General features: G+C 44.7%; 1 protein-coding gene across 1 annotated transcript in view; it reads right to left on the bottom strand.

The window, feature by feature from the left end:
• Positions 1 to 21,024, bottom strand: part of LOC115316492 (neuronal acetylcholine receptor subunit alpha-10) — a 686,776-nt gene that overhangs the window by 503,329 nt on the left and 162,423 nt on the right. Inside the window, exon 2 of the mRNA XM_040218145.1 lies at positions 10,147 to 10,195. The gene's annotated coding sequence lies outside the window, so the exon portion shown is untranslated. The remainder of the gene's footprint in view (positions 1 to 10,146; positions 10,196 to 21,024) is intronic.

Raw genomic sequence — 21,024 nt, 5'->3', positions numbered from 1 at the left:
CAAGCGCATTGAAGGAGAGAAAAAAGTAATCTTCTCTTATATTAAGATTTCCCTAGAAACAAACAAAAAAAAGTAAGCTGCTGCCTGAATGTTTTCCACTTTGTTTGTGTCGCTCTACAGAATTTGAACCTAATTTTCTTGGATTATAAAATCGGAAGTCGCCCGTAAACAGAAAACGGAAACTCGTGCACATCAGGAGGATTTCGAAGAACTTGTCGATATACTGGTGCCAAAAAACTTGAAAACATACCGTAAAAAAAAACAAAAACAACGATGTTTCGCAGACGCGCTTCAGTTCGACAACAAAGAATGCACGTGTTATAGTATAAAAAAGAACAGTATACACACGCATTCTCGAGTTTTCTTTAAAAAAAAATGATAGCTATTCGGATGCTGCGCTCGTTTTTTTTCGCAAGCACATTTTTACGCGGGGAGAGTTTTATGAACGCCTGAATAGAGCTGTAACGTCAGAACGGCGGCTCGTTGAAAAATGAGATGCGGGATGACTGCGTGTAGCATTTCGCTTGCTTACATATGCGCGCGCGCTCGCAGCCGCCGCCAACTCTGCCGCTTCTTTAAATAATCCGAATTCGAGATGGAAGAAAAAACACATAGTTGTTTTTCTTTCTTTTTCTTTTTAAACAAATAATGAAATAAAATTGAGGGTTTCTTATTGTGTGAATTTCATTGGATGTTTTCCGGAATTCAGTTGTGCCGCTTTGAAAGAGAGTAGACACGTCCATTCAAAATGTGTGTCTAGCCGATGCTTTAAACAGAAACTGAGACACCTCGACTTTAACTTTTTATTTCTATTAAAAAGTATAAAAAGCGTTGTGGGTTAGTTTGCGGCTTTTGCAATAGTGAGGATAGAAAACGTAAATATGAAAAAAGATATTGCCTTAAACGCTAACTTTTATCATAAAATACATCATTCCATAAATAAGCAAGGTTATCTACAGTTTCAGCACTTTCAAAGGAATGAGTGTGCGAGGTTATATAGTTTCTGTTCTTTCGCAGGTATGAAAGAGGTCTCTGAATGGTTGGCGCCACCACGGTATACATTGTGCACTTTCTTTATATGCACGAAATCAGGGGCGTGCTTTCTGCATTAGTTTGAACATCACTACTCTGTTAGTGCTATAGAAAAGATAAGCAATGACAAGGGCGAAGTTTCCCGGTGTAGGAACGCGAAGCATCACATGCTCAGTGGCTCAAGAAAGTTGTGATTAAAATAAAAAAGAAGCACCGCACATTTCGAAAACGTTGTTTGTGGGAACTTTGCGGCGGAGACAAGTTCACCGGAAAAAAGCTTACAATAGAAACACTCACCGCAAAACCGGCAGGTTTGGAGAAAAGCGCATTGGCCCTTGGGCAGGTATAAAAAAAGCTCGACATCTCTTCTTTTTTTTTTTCATACCTTAGGTAGTGGTTTTCAAGCATCAATGTTTCGCGGACCCTCTGTTGTTCGGCGGAGATTGTGAGGGACCCCGTCTGTGGTGAGGGCAGGGGGAAGGCATAGGTTAAATACAAAAATGCTCTAATAAATGAATTTTACTAAGGGCTACTGTGCAGGAAACTTCTCTTACTGAAATACACAAAAAAATCGCCCATAAATTAAAAATTTTTTTCTCGACCTGAAAAATGTCAACTTTTATTGCCCGGCTTGACTAATGACGCAGGGCTTCGCGAACTCCTAGAAGGCCTTCGCGAACCCCAAAGGGTCCACGGACCCCCATTCGAGAACCGCTTGCCTTATGCATTGTGCGCCATACGTGGCAATTTAACAGAACTAGAATTCGTCACTTCATGAAAACAGAAGTGTCCTCTTTTTGTAATATTCTTGAAGTTTATTAGGTATATTCCTCCGGAATTAGTAATCACCCAATTTGCCTATTAATCACGCCGTTAGTAGAAAATCAGAAGATGGGATACCCGTAAAAAGAACAAATTATTGACAGCTTGACGGTGCGCTGTCGGTAGCTCTGTCAGGTGAAGAGGTTCGTCTTTTGCAAGCTAATATGAATAGCGTTGTGTGAACGTCTCAGCTCCGAAGATTTTGTGGTGCCTAGTAGATGAATAGGTGTTTTCTGAATGTGTTCAATTTCGGCTACGCCGTTTTTTTTTTTTTTTTTTTTTGTTCACTAGTAGGACTTTAGTGTCACAAACAGCTTCGTCCTGTAGTGTCTGTTGTCTTCATTCCGTTTTCGTCTTTTGATCTGTACTCATAATGTATTACGTTTATCAACTCGACCGATTCGTAACGTTAGCACAGAAGACTAGATGTTATATAGGTCATGATTCGCTATGGTGACAGTCTGCTGCTCTGAAGGTTATCGGTGGTTCGCCGTAGAAGTGCGCACACAGGCATCGAGTGGAAAAGCTAGCACGCACGGTTAGAATACGAGCCTCTCCTTCGAAGAAAGAAATCTTGATATCCTACTGACCGTTCTATCCTGTTTTCGGGATACGGGCTGTTCGTCAAAGGACAATTCGTAATATGGCAACTCGTGGCAGGGCTACTCGTCACATAGGGCAATTCGTCATAGGGCGATTTGTCACTGCGAGAACTGGTCGAAAAACCGGAGATAATGTTTGAAGACCTTTTGAAGACCGCTTTTTTATATTCGGCTTCTGTGTAGTGTCCTCTTTCTATTGTTTTTAGGTTCATTAACATTTTAGTTCACCTTGAAAGCATAGCAACTTTCAGGAGCGCGACACTGCTACTGCGCATGCGCGACACGGAACTAATATAACTTGTCCACTAGCACGATACAGACAGACTGCGCATGCGAAACACAGACATGTACTGCACATGCACGACCGAAACGTTTCACGTAACAACCCACGATTGCCTAGCAAACTGTCATCTGTTTTTTTCCATTAGTGACTGAGAGAGGTGCCAATATTCTAGTGGGCATGACATAATTAATCAATGTATATTAGAAAATTGGAAGTCTGATTTCTTGTGTCGAGAAACAAATAATTAAATCAAGGAAGGGGTTCGCTGGTGATTGTACTGGGAAGACCTATGCTCGGTAAACATCATAACGTCGGCAAATATAAAAGAAATATTTGTTAATAGTTTTACAAATCGTCATAGTGATGAACCGCCCTGTGACGAATTGCCCAATGTGGCAAATAGCCCTGAGCCAGTTTAGGCGCGAAGAAGCTTCAGAGAGAATTTCAGGCACCGTGCTGTTGCACATGCATACTTTTGGAATTGCGGCATTTACAGTGTTGCTTTTTAGGCTTTAAGCAGGCATTATTAAGTTTTCGAACTTCTTACCGTTTTCTAAGTTCGTAACGTTTTCAGTTGGGCTTTCGTTGCCTACTGAGTAAACCGCAGAAAACTCTCGCCCGCAATTATTAATTTGGGAGCAATATACGAAATAGGTTTCGCAAATGTTACAAGAAAAGTACATACTTTTTTCGTTACATAACTGACAAGTTTGAATGGTAACAAGTTGATGTAAATTAAGCACGAACCGACTGCCTCGCTATGAAACGAAAAAGAAAGAAAAAGAAATCGGTAAGCTTTTCTTTTCCTTCGCTCAAGGGCCAGTGAGCTTTCCTCCGTATCCGCCGGTATTGCAGTGAGCTTTCCTCCGGTGAGCTTTTTCACGGTGAGCTTTACTCCGGGATTCATGGTGACCACGTGTCTTTCTATCTAGGCCCAGTTCAGGCAGGCCTTGGGGCGTCGCCATGCCGACGCGCGTCCCAGAGGCAATGCGAGGCAGTGCTCCCTTGTGGACGGCTCTCCTTCGCACTCTCGGGAGGTTTGCTTCAGGCACACCCTTCGGGACCTTGATATTTGGACGCAACTGGTCCCTCGGGGAGGGAACCTACTACCGGCAAGTCGGTTGCGTCCATTCCCGCAGGCTTTATATAAGCCAGGTCTAAAGAACAGCCGGAGGCGCTCGTCGGGTGAGGGCCTTGCACCAGAGAGCTCTGTTTGGGACTCTTCCCCTTTTCGTGAGTCTGCATTTTGCGACAGTGCGGTTGTAAAAAAATATATATATATAATTGAAAAAAATAAAAACAAGGACGGATTGAAATCATCTCTGCTCATCCCCCCCCCTCCCCCCCCCCCCCCCGAATAAAAGCAGCAAACATAAAAATAAGGAGAAATACAAATAATAAAAAAAAACGAAAACATACATGAGAATACAAAGAAACGCAGATATACATAATTAAATAAATAAGTAATTAAACGGGAACAAGATTTTTAAATTGTTTCCAATTTATTTTCTCATATATTCTAAACGAGGACAAGATAACTTCCTCGTCGCCAAGAACACCGAAGAGAAGAGGCAAGACTAAGCGGAACAATAATTAATACCTTTATACCAAGAGGACAAAAAAAAAAAAAAACCCAGAAATAATCATAAATGCTGGCATAATTTTTCTAAGTTCGTTCCGATGCCAAGGTTGAGCTGTCTCTCTGTTTTTTTGTTTTTTTAATTGGCCTTAACAACTAAAGAAACTTTTGGCCGATTACGGCCCTCATTTTCCATCTTAAATTGGATTAAACCTGTTATACCGTCAGGCGGTGCTGGTCGAGAGAAAGAGTTTACTTCCTTTATTTTTAACTTTCACTTAGAAATTGAGTACTTGAGTGCGGAGTCCGGCCGGGGATCATGTCACACTAGAGGGTTTTCGTAGATCGTTTCTTCCGTCCCGCAACGCTCTCCGCAAGCCGTTACGATATCCAGAACTGTGCAGTCAATTAAGGCCAGCGGCGCGCATACGCACCAGCGGCGTCCACGATGTGGAGTGTGTAGCGGAGTAGAGAAAACGGGTCTCTCCTCCGCTACTTCGGACCTATCGGGGGCAAAGCGTGTTGCCACTTGAGCCAATAGGGAGTTTTTGGAGACCACGTTTGCCCACTTCGCTAAGCCCTCCGCAACGAAGAAGCCGCTATTGCGCCAGCGCGCTTCTGGCCCTGACTGTGAAGCCTTGGGAGCTGACGTTGGGAGAACGTACAAACATCGTCATGTACTCCCAACGTCAGCAATGCTTTTTATACAGGGTTTCACGAAAGAAAATTTGCACGGTCTTTTTCACCGTAAAAATAAACTAGGCATCGCCGAAAGCTCATTCTCCGCCCAAAGGTAGCGCCAGAGGTCGCAAACAGATGCCAAAGTTTCAGCCCGATCCGATAACTTAATCAAAAGTTATAACTGATTTTCTGAAAATTTCAATGGGAAAATGGCGGCCGACGGAGTTTTCGAACACATGGGGCTCTATGGCACCAGAAACCGAAAACAGGCAAAAATGGCCTCCATTTTCCCATTGACATTTTCAGAAAATAACTTATTACTTTTGATTAATTTATCGGATCGGGCTGAAACTTTGGTATATGGCTGTGACCTCTGGCTCTACCTTTGGGCGAAGAATGAGCGTTCGGCGATGCCTAGTTTATTTTTGCGGTAAAAACGACCGCGTAAATTTTCTTTTGTGACACCCTGTATATCATAATTTATTTTATGTGCATTATATTTACTGCTTTTTGGCTCGGGGGAATACAAAGCCCACAAATTTTAAGCAGATACAAATTCTGCAAAAAAAAGTTGTACGTATTACATGCTATAGTGCATACGATACTCGTGACCATTGTTTAAAAAAACTTAATATCGTACAGATTCCGAATTTCTATAATTATAAGCTTTGCATCACCTATAAAAAAGGTCTTTTCATCACAGAGAAAACGTATTTCTGTCTATTTCCCAGATTACAATTAGAGTCCCGATTTATGATACACGCAGCGGAGAAACGTGGTTAGTGCCGCACTCCAGAACAAATTATGGAAATCAGATGTTGCGAAATACTCTTCCCCATGTTTGAAATCGTTTCAGGGAATTAAACATAGAACTTTTGTTTATAGTAAACAAATATTCCTTCATTCTTTTCTTGAGCCTTCGGTGTCAGTGTAGGTGCATGACGTGTGGTGATTTTCGTTTTTCATTGCTTTTTGTTTTATATCAAACGAATAATTACATATGCGTTTTCTTTTTGTGTGTTAACTGTTTTGTGTGCTGTCTCTGCTGCTGCTGAGGGGAGATGGAGACCTGTCAAGCAACTGTTCTGTTGCTTTTTCTCTGTTTTTCCTCTGCAAATGGAGAAAAATATAAAAAAAAAATTGATTTGATTTGATTTGGGTATTCTAGCGGGTTGCGAAGAGCATTGTGGGACGGCGAAAACGATCTACGAAAACACCTTGATAAACACGTCACTCTAGGAACTCGCAGATATCATGTATTCCTACGTGGCACTACCCCCAAAAAGGAAAACCCGCCAGTTTTAACCTATATCGTAATTTAGGCCTTTCAAAACGGCTTTCCACATGCCGGAGGTAGAGTTCATTGTTTAGTATGCGGTATGAGTAGGAACTGACAAGTTCTAATTGCCAACTGAATTGTAGCGAAACGAGTTTCAATCAAGTGCAGGCACATTCCAGTGTCTTTTTTTCTTAGTATTATTTAATTTGGTATGTTAGTTTTGCGTTAAAGTGTCTTATTTCTTTGTTGTTGCGGATATCAATCGAGCATTTCAGGTTGTACGATGGTCACTAAGAGCTTAAGAAATTCAGGGGGTCACTTATCACGTCCAGTGTGCTGGCATTGCGATTCGGTCTCTAGCGTTCTTGTCTCACATGTTAGTTTCGTTTGCTGTGGAGCGACGATAAGAAGAAGAAGCTCTGGGAACTCGCCACGTCCCGCGTTTCTGTAGCTCTCATTGACTATGGCATAGCCTCCTATATACTGACAAAGCATGGCAGATTGCCACGAGATGTGGTTGCCGAAATGAAAAACGTGTAGCGGCAGACAACGGACGAAAGGAGAGCCACGTGACTTGCGCCCCGCTGCGGCGAGACACCGAAACACACTTCTTCCAAGCGAACAAGTGTGTTTCGGGTCCTCGCCGCTGCAAAAGCTGTGCGCTGACGTCCAGGTTCTCCGAGAAATGGCCTTTTGATGCCTCTGTGCTACAAGATCTTCGTGCTCCAAATCTCCGACCGGGAACTCTTTGGCTCTGTCATCCAGCTGTCAGGCTTTGTGAGTAAAGAGGAGGCTATGGTAACATTTACCTCTGACGGCCAGGCGCGCGCGCGGCTTCGAGACGCCGCTGTATGCTATTAGCGGCGAGATGTTTTGGTGGCGCCCTCCTATGGTTCCCCCTTGTGACGTCATTACCTTGCGAACAACAAGTTCGATGGTGTTTGTAAATGGCATGGTGGAAGTCTGAAATCATTGCGCTCTCAAAGCAACACTGCGAACACCGTCGAAATTAAAGTTATTTCAATCCTCTTAATTCCGTCGATGGTATCCCTACTGAAAAAAACCATTTGAAATTCAAACGGGTGGCAAACTGGTCGCCCGTTTGAATCAAACCTGTCGATCCGTTTGGATCAAACGTGATTATGGGATACGGGTACCCGTTTGGAAACGGTACCCGTTCGATACAGGTGCCCGTTTGATACGGGTGCCGTATGGTACGAGTACCCGTTCGACATGGCACGTGACCACACGTTTGAACGTGCCCTTCGAAATGGCAAATTATGCGCTAGCCCTAAATGGGTATCGTCCGGGAGGTTGGTTATCTTAAACATATTTAAGAAGTCCCGAAACTCATAAACGTATTTATAACATGGAGAAAACACGTAGAACAAATGCACTCGCGTAGGTGCTTGTAAGTGGACAGGAAAACCGACACAAAAGATTGTTTTCAATTCTCCTCGAAGTTTATTACCTCTTCTGTAGACAAGTACAAACGTGCAAGCGATCTGTGAACACTATACAGGTAGACTTTCGGGGAAATTATTCTCCTGGCTGCCGCGCGAATAGGCGCTGCATAATTCTTTAGATAATTTAGAAGAGTACGCGTAGAAGAACGGTCAATCGTTGCCAACACGTAGGTTGCAGTGCACTTACCATAACAATAGCGGACTTGAAAGAGGTAATCCGTGATATTTGTCGACACGGTCAAAGCAGGACAAGCACACAAACACAAACGAGAGGGAACGGCTCCTTGGAAGTTTCAACACGATGCGGCGCACAAGCTGCCATTTGCCGAACCCAACCAAACCGCGAGAATTTGCGACTTCTTTGAAGAATCGCTCGTTGCCGACATACACGTGGGTCTTTTCGAACACTGATAGCTTTGGTGCACATCCAATACGTTGTCGAGAGGCGTCCCAATAAGACCGCAGGGTTAGGCGACAGATTGAAGCAGGTAGGACGAGCGAACTTCGAGCAGCAACTGACAACAAGCAGACAAAGAAAAAAGCGGCTGCAAGGCGCGCCCTTCCGGATCTCGATGCTTATCAGCGTGCAGCTCGCGCGCTGCTGTGGGTCACGTGACAGGGGTGACAAGAGAGGAGGGAGGGGGCGAGGTCAAGGCGCTGGGACCACCGGGACAGCCCCTCTCCCTCTCCCCAGGCATTCCAGGGAGATGCGTTTTTGTAGTCCCGAAACACAAACGCGCGCGCGCGCGCGCGCTCGAACTTTGGAAATGGCGGCGGGGCTGCCAGAAGCTCGGCTTGCGCCCGAGCGAAGAAAGAACTCAGCGCAAGCTCGTAGTTTGAGTGCTGCAACGGCGGGCGTGCTCTCGCAATGCTCGATGTTCTTGCAGCCGCGTGTACGCGTGCTACCTTCGCGGCGTCTTGAATTAAAGTGAAACGGAGTCTAGACTTACATTCTTTCTCGCGGTCGCGTCTTCTGCGAGAGAGATTCGAGCTGAATAAGTACATTGAGGCAACAATGATGGACAAAGTATTAAAGGTCTGTCAAAAATATCGGCTCACCAACGTCGCGCGTTTACGTAAAACAACAAAAAAAAGGTGTTAGTTTTAGTTGCCGTATAATCGAAAATCAGCGCAATTGAAATATAAATATAATTACTTGCATTACGCGGACGATCTGAAATCGATGAACCGGCGCTCCCAGCCTTCCGGAACCATTGGCTGCCACGGCTGAAATGCTAGGCGTGCCACGCCGCCGATCTGTACGTTCAATATCAAACGGGCTCCGGAGAGCCGTTTGATTAAACCGGTGCAGTTTGCAACATGGTCGCCGGTTTGAGCAAACGTGCGACAACTTTGCCCAAACGAGTCGCCCATTTGCCCAGACGAGCGACCCGTTTGCCAAATAGGTGACCGTTATGGCTCATACGGGGGACCCCTTTGAGCCATACGGGCGACCCCTTTGACAAACTGGTGACCAGTATGGTTAAACGGTTACCGGTATGGACCCGTTTATTTTCATATGGGCGCCAAATGGTTTTTTTCAGTAGGGATACCCTTTCCGACGTCATAGTCAGCTTTTGGACCAATCGTGGAAGGCCGACCGCAGCGACGCTTTCGGTCGTCGCCAATCGTGCCTTCTGAGCAGAGGCCGGGGAGTGCAGCGTGCAGCTGTGATCCGCCAAATAAAAAGGCGATGAAAACGAGAACATAAAAAATGAAATTTTGCGTGTATATTATTTTGCGTTTTACGCTTTGTGCACACGTTTATAATATTTTCGTCCTAGTCACTTCAGGGAGAGCCGCCGGGCACCGCGCTTGTGTTGCTTAAAACCCATTGATAAAAGCATACACATAAAGGAGTTTCTTTGTTTTTCCGTCAGTCGGTCGGTTTTTGTTCAATCCTATAAACGCTTTAAATGAATGCGCGCTGGATGGCACAGCTAACGCAAACAGGACCACATGGCTTTTTTTTCATGTTACTCAAACGAGACATTCAGGAAAATCAAACATTAGAACTCAACATGATTCCCTGAATAAGCTGTTTCCCAAGCACTGGTAGCTCCGACGACATCATTCACTTTTTACAAAAATACGAAAAAAAAAAAAATCTTGCTTGTTCGGGTTAACGTGGTCGCACAGTGCAGATTTATCGAACTAGATTCTAGATGATTTGTATGGATATTGGCTTCGAAGTACCTTTGCCCAGTTTTGAGCATAAAACCCGTTTTCCTAGAATTTGTACGGCATTAAAACAAGCAGTGCAACCACACTTAACGAGGGTTATGTAATATTCTAAAAGAAATGGAACCATTTGGGTCTGTATGTTCGTATTTTACTAAAAGGAGGTTATAAATACATAACATACAATATCTATCACGAACATCAAGCCTTAAAACGCTCACCCGTGAACGCTCCAAGTGTTTTCTTCCCAGACTGATGTTGCAGAGAGTTCTGAAAAAAAAGGAAAAAACAAAAAAAAAAAACTGTTAATAAACATTAAGTATTTTGATTACCTCAAAAAATTTAGCTAACAAGACATGTTGGACATTGAATTGAACCTGTAATATCTATGCAGTAAGTACGTTAGTGGCTCGTGTGATCAATAAACAACAGGAAGAACATTCAAATAAATATAATTGAAGCATGGAAATAAATTGGATGCACCTCTTTTTAAACATAATTTTTAAATAGAGACGTTCGAATGTCTGAAAGCGAAAGGCGAAAGGTTAACTAGCAGTGACTGTCATTTCTTTGATGCTGGTAGAAAGTTTGACTTGATTTTCAAAGATGGCTTAAGTGTCAGCGTCGCATTTTATTCTCATAATTCGGTGCAATTATTTTTAAGGAAAAAAAAAGGTTCAAGTTGCAGAATCACAATACAAGCCAATTTCTACACGAACCTAAAAAATACAGTGAAAAAAAGTAAGACAGAATAAAAAGGCAAAAACAAAGATAGACACGGAAGCAGAATGGTTGAGTTTTATTGAAGACAAAACTTGATGAAATGAAGCCCACAGACTCGTACATAGGTCTTGTCTCATATTAAAGGAACGTTCACGATTCAGCTGCGGCAATGAACGAGGTAGATGCAAATAGCTTTCGAGTGCCGAATAAGGCGCTGGATGCATTAGATCGATCATTGACCCCGCAGTGACAATAAGAAAACTGGCAGCGAGGCAGGCAGGACGCACGCAAAAAATGACTAACTATTAGCGGGTTGTTTTTCCTAAGAGCAGAGACTGTCGCACTGTGGGCAAACTGGGTCGAGAAGACCATCCAATACCGTAAGTGGATGCCAAGGAGGCTTCATACCAACCAAAAGAAAACAACTTTAAAGGGCTTCTGGTTTGTTTTGTGATGAGGTTGAGGGACGGGGTAGATTACACGGTTCAGTGGCGTGTTTTGCCAAGGATCCGAAAGACACACATTTTCTGTGTAAGTTGAAGAGGTTGACGCACTTTTGAGATGGCCAAAGAAAAAATTGCGATATTCTCCCTGCTCGAAAAACACTTTGGGCGAAAACAAGCGATTCAGCCACACAGCGTTTATTAAGCGTTCCAAGAAAAAAGAAAAGAGGGAGGAAAAGAAAATAAACTTATTTTCCTGAAGACGGGTAAACAGTCTTTGATATTTTTCCAGTACGCAATGAAGAAAGAGGCTCATTGTTTGGGCAAGCCAGCTCTTATCTCGGCTGTTTTCAGAGGATGGTGGATTGCCGCGGCCTTCGAGTTTGTCAACTGCAGCGCAGCTATAAAATGGAGGATGGAATTTTTACCCGTAAAACCTTTTGGAGCAAAGCAATTTGCACGGCTGTCCTGGGCAGCAAGAGGAATGCAAGGGTGCAGTGGCTTGCACATCAAAGGCGGCTCGATAGGCGCACTAGTGAATGAGCCCTTTTCACCCAATATTAGAGTGACGTAAAATAAGAGGACAAAAAAAAAACAAAAAAACAACAACAAAACAATGAGGACCTTTCTAATAGGATTAGGCTTAGCTCTTTTCCTAACGATTAAACTGTGTTTGAATAATATTTGCTTAATTTGCAAAGGTGGGTCTAAGTGCAGAGAGCAGATGCCTATTTGGCTTAGAAACTGATTGTATATTTGTGCGGAATATCTATTGTAGGTAAAATGGAATGAATAATTGAATTTAAATATAGCGAAGCAATTTTGTAAATTGGTTAGTTGTTATTCAGATTAGGTATTTTAAAGGCTCAACAAAACGACCGAAAGTACAGGGTGTCACAAAAGAAAATTTACGCGGTCTTTTTTACCGCAAAAATAAACTAGGCATAGCCGAACGCTCATTCTCCGCCCAAAGGTAGAGTTAGAGGTCACAACCGAATGCCAAATTTTCAGCCCGATCCAATAAGTTAATCAAAAGTCATAAGCGAATTTCTGAAAATTTTAATGGTAAAATGGAGCCTATTTTTGCCCGTTTTCGGTTTCTGGTGCCATAGAGCCCCATGTGTTTTAAAACTCCGTCGGCCGCCATTTTCCCATTGAAATTTTCAGAAAATCACTTATAACTTTTGATTAAGTAATCGGATCGGGCTTAAACTTTGGCATCTGGCTGTGACCTCTAGCTCTAGGCTTTGGGCGGAGAATGAGCGTTCGACGATGCCTAGTTTATTTTTGCGGTAAAAAAGACCGCGTAAATTTTCTTTTGTGACACCCTGTATATGAAGAAATGGCGAAAACGAAGGTGAGCCGGCGGAGATCGAACATGCGAGTCTAAAACTGGAAGTCATAGAAGAGAATATAATGCGTACTTTGCGCGTGTTTTTTTTTTTATTATTCTAGAGTTTTAGACTCAAGTTCTTTTAAAATATGTAACCAGTCTCGAGAAAATCGAGTGTAAATGATTAGCGAAGTAAACCCAAGTATCGTAGTTCTTTAGATCAAACTTTGATTTCTGTCTGGGAATTTAGGGTATTAAAATAACACAGAAAACCGCCGAATACAATGTGAAGCCAAACTTGACCTCTTTGGCCAGAGTATAATAATCTAGGCCCTAATTCGCCAACCAGTGCGAACGTTTAGCTGCAGTTGTGGTAACTTGGCTGTCAACCGGCATTTTTGGGCCGGAATCGCGAAGCAAAGGATAGAGTTAAGCTTCGTTGCTGGTTCTCCGGGTTGCACGAGGGCATCTAGCGGAAATCTGACACTTGGATAGTTGGGTGGCGAGCTAGAAAAATGCCGCAGAGACTAAAGAAAAAACAAAAGCACTTTGTCACTACCGGAAACCTTAGAGCAAAACCGTATCAGGCCCAAATTAGGCCCCATAGGATAGCGAAGCTTGTGCCAAGTTAGGCATTTCTCTAACGTGCTACCTGGGTATATAGCATACGTTGCGAGGAAGATATGGCACGTCTTTGCGTCAGTGTAGTTACTCGCATTTAGCCTTAAATCAAGCATCATCGTTCCTTATTAGGAATATATTTTATAACTTGAATGTTACTAAAGTACAGAGTGTTGGGATATTTTTTTTTTACCAAAGAATATAAGCCAAATATTAACGAAAGAAAACGAAATTCGAACCAAATGAAACAAAACTGAAAAGAAAATGTGCAGCGGACTCGTTATTTCTTCAAGGTGCTATTTGCGGAGGATCGCAGACAAGAAACCAGCACCAAACTGCAGTGCATTAAAAAAAAACTTGCGTTAAAATTTTGAGAAAATACAACGCTCCACCGCTCAGCAATTATGCACAGAGTGCTTTACTTGTTCACCGCTGTATTCCCACGACGATCCCATACCGAGGGAACGAGCATTGTGAAATGCCACAAACTTCTCTACGACTCGCAAGTACTCCTACGGTTCCAGGACGACACAGGCGCACAGAAGCACCGGCCGTAGACTAATCAAGCGCGGAGCGTTTTCCCGGCCGCAGGAGCGAACTCGTCCAGGGATGAACGCGCTGCAATCCTCGGAAGCCGGGCCCGGCCTTCCAGAGAGATTCGTACACGTCGAGCCACTGCAACGCTGCCGGCTCCTCCTATCCGGGAAAATAACATAAAATCCCCAAGCGTAGAAACCCGGACACAAAAAGCAAAAAGCAAAAACAAAACGGCGGCAAAGTGTACACCCTGTCAATTCCATGCACACAGTCACACCCGAGCGCGCACGCAAGGCGAGCGTGGATGTGCTGGAAACAAATCTACCAAATGAATCCCGAAGGGCCGGCGCTCGCGGCAGCCACTACTGCAGTATACCGCGCTGCAGTTCTCTCGTAAGTACTCGGAAAAGAGCATCGCCGTTTCACTCGCGCGAGAGCATGATCAAGAGACGCGCGCGCGTCGTTCCTCTAGCGGCTTTTGCTGATTTAGTTGCACTCTGTCCGCTGCAACGCTGCTTCGCTCCGCTTGCCGGCCACAACTGCGGCAATAACCCCCTCCCGGTGTGGCGCTCTCCGCCCGTGATGTAGGGTTCTGCCGGCCGTCCTTTCTCGTACTGTGTAGGCCCCGTAGCGATCCGATCTTTCCTCCCCTTCTCTGCGGGTTGTCTTCCTCACGAGCTATTATATACCGCGGCGCGCAGAAATTCCGCCGGGTAAGATCTAGGGCGGAAATGTTCCTTTTGTGTTACTCTTTTTCTTCGAAGCACACCGAAATTGCTCTATAACTTGAGAGAGTGGCGGCGTAAAACCAACTCTCCCGGCCGGAGGTTCCGCTCTCCCGTCTCCTACACTCTGTTCGGGCCCCGAATCTCGGAGCCTGTGATGTTTTTCATGCTTCCGTATAGATTTTAGTGGGGGCGCGCTTCCACGGGGTTTTCCCTAGAGTGTGGTACAGGTCGAGACAACTGCACATCGAGACACGGTTTGGCTGCGGTCATTTCAGAGGCGGTTTAGGACACGAGTTTCCGTTGGCGCGTGTCGCTATGAATGGGACTCAGTTTTTGCGGAGAGGCAGCACCGTCTCGAATCCGCGCTTTCCGCTCTTCAGTTCGAGGCTGGGAACTGTTTTGAGCGAAGGGGAGCCCCCGTCGGAGACAGCCGAGGGGAAATAACGAAGTGAGGAACTTATTTCCTTTAGAGCCGCCGAGTTGTTTGCTCTTTCCGACTCCATCTTCTTATTTATTTATCTTTTTCGAGTTTGTCGACGCAGTCCTTGTATTGGTTTTTGTCTAAGAGAATGCGGCACACTCGCATTTGTGCGCCCGGAATGAGTTTCGCTTTAGAGGGACGAGGGTTGTTTGGAAGACACAGGGCTGCTGGTGTAGTTGCGCCTCTAGCCGAAGTGCGGATTGCTTCGGGTAAACAAGGAACCGTGTGGGATCCACTTCTTGTGTCGCTTGACGACAGTCAAGCGACAATTTTGTCCTGCTTTTTTTTTTTTTCTGGAGGCGGGGAGGGAGTTTGAGATTGTTTGTTTAGCCCTTTGAGATACTCTTGTTTTACAATTTTGAACAACAAGAGCCCGCTTAGGCGTAGCTGACAAGATTATTTTTTTTTTATAGGTGACTGAAGATTTGGTGTGGTCCGTATGAAGCCGGGGTCACACTGCTTATATGTCATACAAAAGACAGTCTGCATACCGATTTCAACGCGAGTCACCGCTAGATATGTGCTTCCAATGCCTCATGGCAATGAGTTCAAGGAGAAACTTGGCACGCGGCATTCGGACCACGAATGCCACGGTGACTCGTGTTTGCAGACTGCCTTTTGTGTGATGCATGTGCAGTGCGACCCCGGTTTTAAGCTTCGGCGTTAAGTGCCATAGCATGAAATCGACGTTTATTCGTTTTTTTTCAGAATGGGTAAGCTCTTTCCCCTAAATAATCAGCGAGATGACAGCTCGCCAGAGTGTAGTGATATAAATAAAAAAAAAATAGTTTAGGTTCCTAAATTTTTTTAAAACCACTTTGGAAGAGAAACGCTTTTACAAACGAATCCTATATTTCAGTCAACTCTCATATAATATTGCTCTCAGTAATTTAAGAATAACATAACTATAAACGCCGTATCATTAATCAGGTTCGTTCTTTCCCGTGCGGCGTCAATAAAAGATCCAAGTTTTTGACGTATGCAATTTGTTTACATATATATATATATATATATATATATATATATATATATATATATATATATATATATATGTATATATATATATATATATATATATATATATATATATATATATATATATATATATATATATTAATATTAAAGTTTGCGGGTTCATCGTACTCCTTATACGGGAACTTGCTGAAAGAATGCATGATGTCCATCGGACCGGACTTTTCCAGTGACCTTGCTTAGACGATCTAATAGAAACGGGATTCGGATTCCGTTCCTTGCGGCATTAAAACTGCCTTTTTTTAGGGGCGAAGCTCCTTAAGGTCTAGCCTTATCCGGCGTCCGCGCTCACATCGATTGCCATCCCATTTGTTTTCTTAAAAAAAGAAAAAAAATCTTTGCGCAGTCGACAAGATTCGAACCTGTGTGGAGAAACCCCAATGGATTTCTTGTCCATCGCCTTAACTACTCGGCCACAAGTGCGGGACGAGTAGGGGGCTCTGAGATGTGGTAGTAACTAAAGAGTTGGGGATATCATGGATGAAATGTTGCCTGTAGCCGCTCAATGTCTATACAGGGGAGGGCGCTGCGGTCAAACGCGTATATAATCGCGTTAAACTTCGCATGCATTGGCTCAACGTTTATAGACGAGAGGGCGCTTCGGTCAAATGCTCAACTGCGTATATCACCACGATCCATACCACACATTCTCTTTCTGACATGGACCGTTGGCTTAAGCGGTGGAGATGCGTTCCCGCGGCTTCTATACTTAGTTTCAGCTTAGGTCCGAGCGCCGCCTATGTTATACGCCGAAGGGCCAATCATACAGCGCAAAAAGCGCAGCGTCATGGCGTGCTTTCTGCACTTTATAAAACTACCCGGCAGAGGAGCACGCACAGAGAAACTGCGAATACCGGCTGGTACTATCAACTGCAGAAAGCACGCCAAGACGTTGTGCCTCTTTCGCTGTATGATTGGACCTTCGGCTCATAACATCGGCCGCGCTCGGATCTAAGCTGAAACGAAGTATAACGATCCAAGCTGATCCGCTAGAAGAACAATTGGCTCTGCATTACACCGACCATAAAGCAGTAATAATGAAGTCGAAACACAACGCGGGACTCAGCACTACCTATGAGCAAAAAAAAAAAAAAAAATCTGCAGCATCAGCACTACCTATGAACAAAATCAGTATCATCAGCACTACCAGAGCTTCGCCCCAATCGACATTATTCACCACGTGGAGATGCGGTCATTTATTTAGAACTGCGGTTACTTAATGGGTTCTAGAGGTATAAGACACAAAGTTGGAGGCGAAAGTTAGCGCAGCTCGCCGATTGGTCTTCGGCAACAGAAGCGGCGCGTTCTGTAAATTTTGTCCCCAACTTTGTGTTGAGTGAGTCGAGGTCCTCAGAAAGTGATCTTGCCCTGCCAGGGGCCCGAAACTCGTCAAACACAAAGTTGGAGCCGAAAGTTCACGGAGGGCGCCGATTAGACGCTTGCGACAAAAGCGCGAAGTCATCGTCGTGATGGGCCAATCGGCGCGCTTCGAGAACTGCGGCCCCAAGTTTGTGTTTGACGAGTTTTGAGCCCCAGGGGCCCTAAACTCGTGAAATACAAAGTTGTAGCCGAAAGTTGGCGGAGCGCGCCGATTGGACGTCGACGAGAAAAACGCAAAGTCATTGTCGTGATCGTCCAATCGGCGCGCTCCGTCAACTTTGCCTCCAACTTTGTATTTGACGAGTTTAGGGCCCCAGATGTCAAACTAAACTCCGCTTTGGCTTAAGTCCAGACGCAGCCGACGCTACGAGCTGATGGGACCAATCAGACAGCGACAAAACTGCACCATCATGGTGTTCGTCGTGTTTCTGTACGCGTTCTAATATCGCTAAACCAATCATTAACAAAAAACATTCAGCCTTTCCATTCTCGTCAAGAAGGTAGACCAGCGGAGCTGTACTCGATGCACTGTGTGCTGCTTCTTTGTCGTCGTTTGTTTTTCGCGCTTTTTCCTACAATGAAGTCCCACCAACGCGCCCAAATATTCATTCTTCTATTATAGCTGGAAAGGTTGCCGCCATCTACGAGCTACGGCGGAAACCATACTGGGTCTGTGCTTGCCGCCGTCGCTTATAGATGGCGGTAGCTGTCCAAGTAGGTTTGTGTCGACATACCGGACACGATCCTGTGGAACTTTGCCGTTAACAGCTCCGCTGTAAAAAAGGTCTAAAAACGCGCGCTTTTTACGTTGTTTGATCGGTTCCATTAACTTCCACCGTCGGCTGCGTCTGTTTTTAAGCTGATCCGTAGTATAAACCTTTCCAGCACTTATCACACCGAGCCACAAATTCCGAGTCACTAAGCTGCGGCGGACGTATGCGCAGCGTCTGATATGCCGCACAAAAGAGCTACAGCGCATGCTCAGAATGCCTTCCACAGCACAGCAATGAAAGATAGCAGCGCGAAGAAGACGTTTTCTTTTTTCTTGTTTCAAAGGTCTATAGCTGTGATCTCTGCACGATCTTCGCTGCCGTTTGGGTGATGATCGTTTTTTCCCCTCAAGACGGTCTTTGGGTACAAGCTTGGAAGCTCATCCTCCTTACTGGCTGAAAGAGCATCAGTGAGTATGGTTTTGAGTGCAATCACAGTATGGTACACACACAGTCGTTTGCGTGACTGTATAAATGCTCAGAATCAGGTTCTGTGAAAGAAACAAAAAACAAAAAATATAAACTACTAATTTGCACACACAAAAGGATGGCGAAAAGTAAGTAATTAAACCCTTTTATTTGTGGAGAACCAAACGGTATATTTGGTTCTCCACAAATTTCTCCGTTCTCATTTCGGTTCTCCCTTTTATTGGAACGAAGACCCATGAAAACGGGACACTTAGTGGAGATTGCACACGCTGTTTTTACAAAATATGTATGCTTTTGTAGATAATAAGAGAAAATCACAATTTTTCTTTTTGCGTAAAGAGAGCATAATACTGCGATAATTGTCTCAAAACAGCGTGCTATAATTTCATTTTTTTCGTCTTTCGCGGGAGTGATGCGTCCGGTCGTCTGCTGGTCTGCTCTCGACAGCGCGCTGGCTGGGTTGAATCAAAAGTCTTCCTCGCGCAGACTCCAACTGCGACGCAGGTAACTTCTAAGCGTGCTTTGCGATCCGTCATTATCCGGAAATACAACGGACTAAAGAAAGAAGAAAAAACATTCGTTCAAGTTTGCGTGTTCGGGCTTTCGGGTTACGAGCAGCCGCCGGCGCATTCGAGGTGTCACTCCGCGGGTCCACCGATCGGAGACGCGAGAATCCTTCGCTTGCTATTGGCTGAGAGTGGTCCTCCTTTCGTCTGAGATAAGCTCGGTCTGTTACAATTTTTTATTGCTTCGTTATAATAGAGAAATAGGCCGCGTATGGTCATAATATAAAGCTTTCTAGGATGCCTAGCGCCAACAGAGTGAGTTATAGCAGTCTCTAGCCGATGTTAGAAAGCTCCTGAGGGCTCCTTAAAGTCCAGGCGCAGCCGATGCTTCAAGCTGATGGGAGCAATCAACAAGCTCAACATCATGGTGTTCGTCCTGTTTCTGCGCGTGTTCTATCTTCGCTGAACCAATAATAAAACAAAACACACACACAAAAAAACAAACAAACCGCGACTTGTGTTTTTGACATTGCTTGATTCGGCCCACTACCTCGTAGCGTCGGCTGCGTCTTTAAGAAGGAAAGTACGTAGCTCGAGCCATACGTGTTAACCGTGAGATTCAACGATATAGTCGTGAGAGAATGCGATTGATTTAAGGCACGTTTTCTGACCACACTTGGCCCGTTTGCTCGAAGCGACAACCGCGGCTCAAGTTAGCCGCAGTACCTAGCAGAGGGATTTTTAAATCACGTGACTGGCTCAGTAGGGATGCGGGGAAACATGGCGCTGCCCCGGTGAGTGAGCGCCGCTCGCTATAAAACTAATATGTCGTTGTAGCTGCAATATCGGGCGCGTTAGTCAGCAACGCGAATGGTGCTGGGGGCTTTTGCTTTGCCTTATCTCATTTAGATCGCAAAGCATGACCAATAACTTCGCTGCATTTTTTAAATAGTCTTTCGATTTTCGGCCATTTTTAAGCCTAAATGAACGCGATAATTGTCGGCATAGCAACGTCCTTGGAAAGTAGATTGCCTTGACTCAATAGGCCGACTATTGATAACACACAAAAGCAGACAGCTTCCCAATAGAACTTTTTCTAAATTACCCAAGCACTGAGATGCATGCTACAAGTGTAGTTACACGCGCTGCACGTGCTGGCGTCTGCAGTAGTAATTGTTCTAAAGCAAAAAGTCTAAAACAAGTTTTGCCTTGCACGCGCGTTCGTCAAAGACTTATTTATTATGAATATTTACTTCGAATCTTTTATAAGAGGAAGGCCAGCGCGCACGGACCGTAGAATTACACTTCCAGCGTTCTCCGTGATGCTTCGGTAATTTAGACAATGGTCTATTGGGACGCTGTCTGCTTTGGTGTGCTGTCAATAGCCGGCCGATTGAGTCAAGGCAATCCGCTATCCCAAGACGTTGTCATGCCGACAGTTATCGCGCTCATTTAGGCTTAGAAAAATACTATATAAAAAAATTCGGCGAGGTTATTGCTTATGCTTTGTGATTTAAGTGAGGTAAGGCAAAGCGAAAGCGCCCTGCCCCATTCGTTGCTGACTAACGCGCCCAATTTTGCAGCTACAACGATATATTAGTTCCAAAGCGAGCGGCGCTCACTCACCGGGGCACCGCCATGTTTCCCCGCATCCCTACCAAGCCAGTCACGTGATTTTGAACTCCCTCTCCTAGCTATACTGCGGCTAACTTTAGACGCGGTTAGCGCTTCGAGCAAACGGGCCCAAGAGGCAAATCAGTCTCAAGTCTTTCAATTGGGATACCGAAGCAGGCCTGTGAGACGCATCAATATGCCGAAAGAAGCAGCCGGTTGAATGAAATATGCGCATATATTTTTATTATCGCCGCAAAACGTTCCCGTCGGATTCAACAATGCTCGCCGCGCAATTTCACCCGCAACACTCGAGACAATTCACGGCTGTCAGGACCAGACAGTCACGGTCATTCGCACAAAGGCGAAAGGGAAAGGGGGCAGCTTACACAACTCCCTACGCCCAAAGTCTTTGGCGATAACTAAAGCGATCACTCTCCCGCGCGTCGCCAAAAATACTGCAGCAGCCTGAGTTACGCAAGGCCGAGCGCAGTCGCTCCTCCCG

This window comes from Ixodes scapularis, unplaced genomic scaffold (assembly GCF_016920785.2).
Source record: "Ixodes scapularis isolate PalLabHiFi unplaced genomic scaffold, ASM1692078v2 PGA_scaffold0__279_contigs__length_252992795, whole genome shotgun sequence".
Classification (NCBI taxonomy): domain Eukaryota; kingdom Metazoa; phylum Arthropoda; class Arachnida; order Ixodida; family Ixodidae; genus Ixodes; species Ixodes scapularis.
This window is presented reverse-complemented; position numbering and strand designations above follow the sequence as displayed.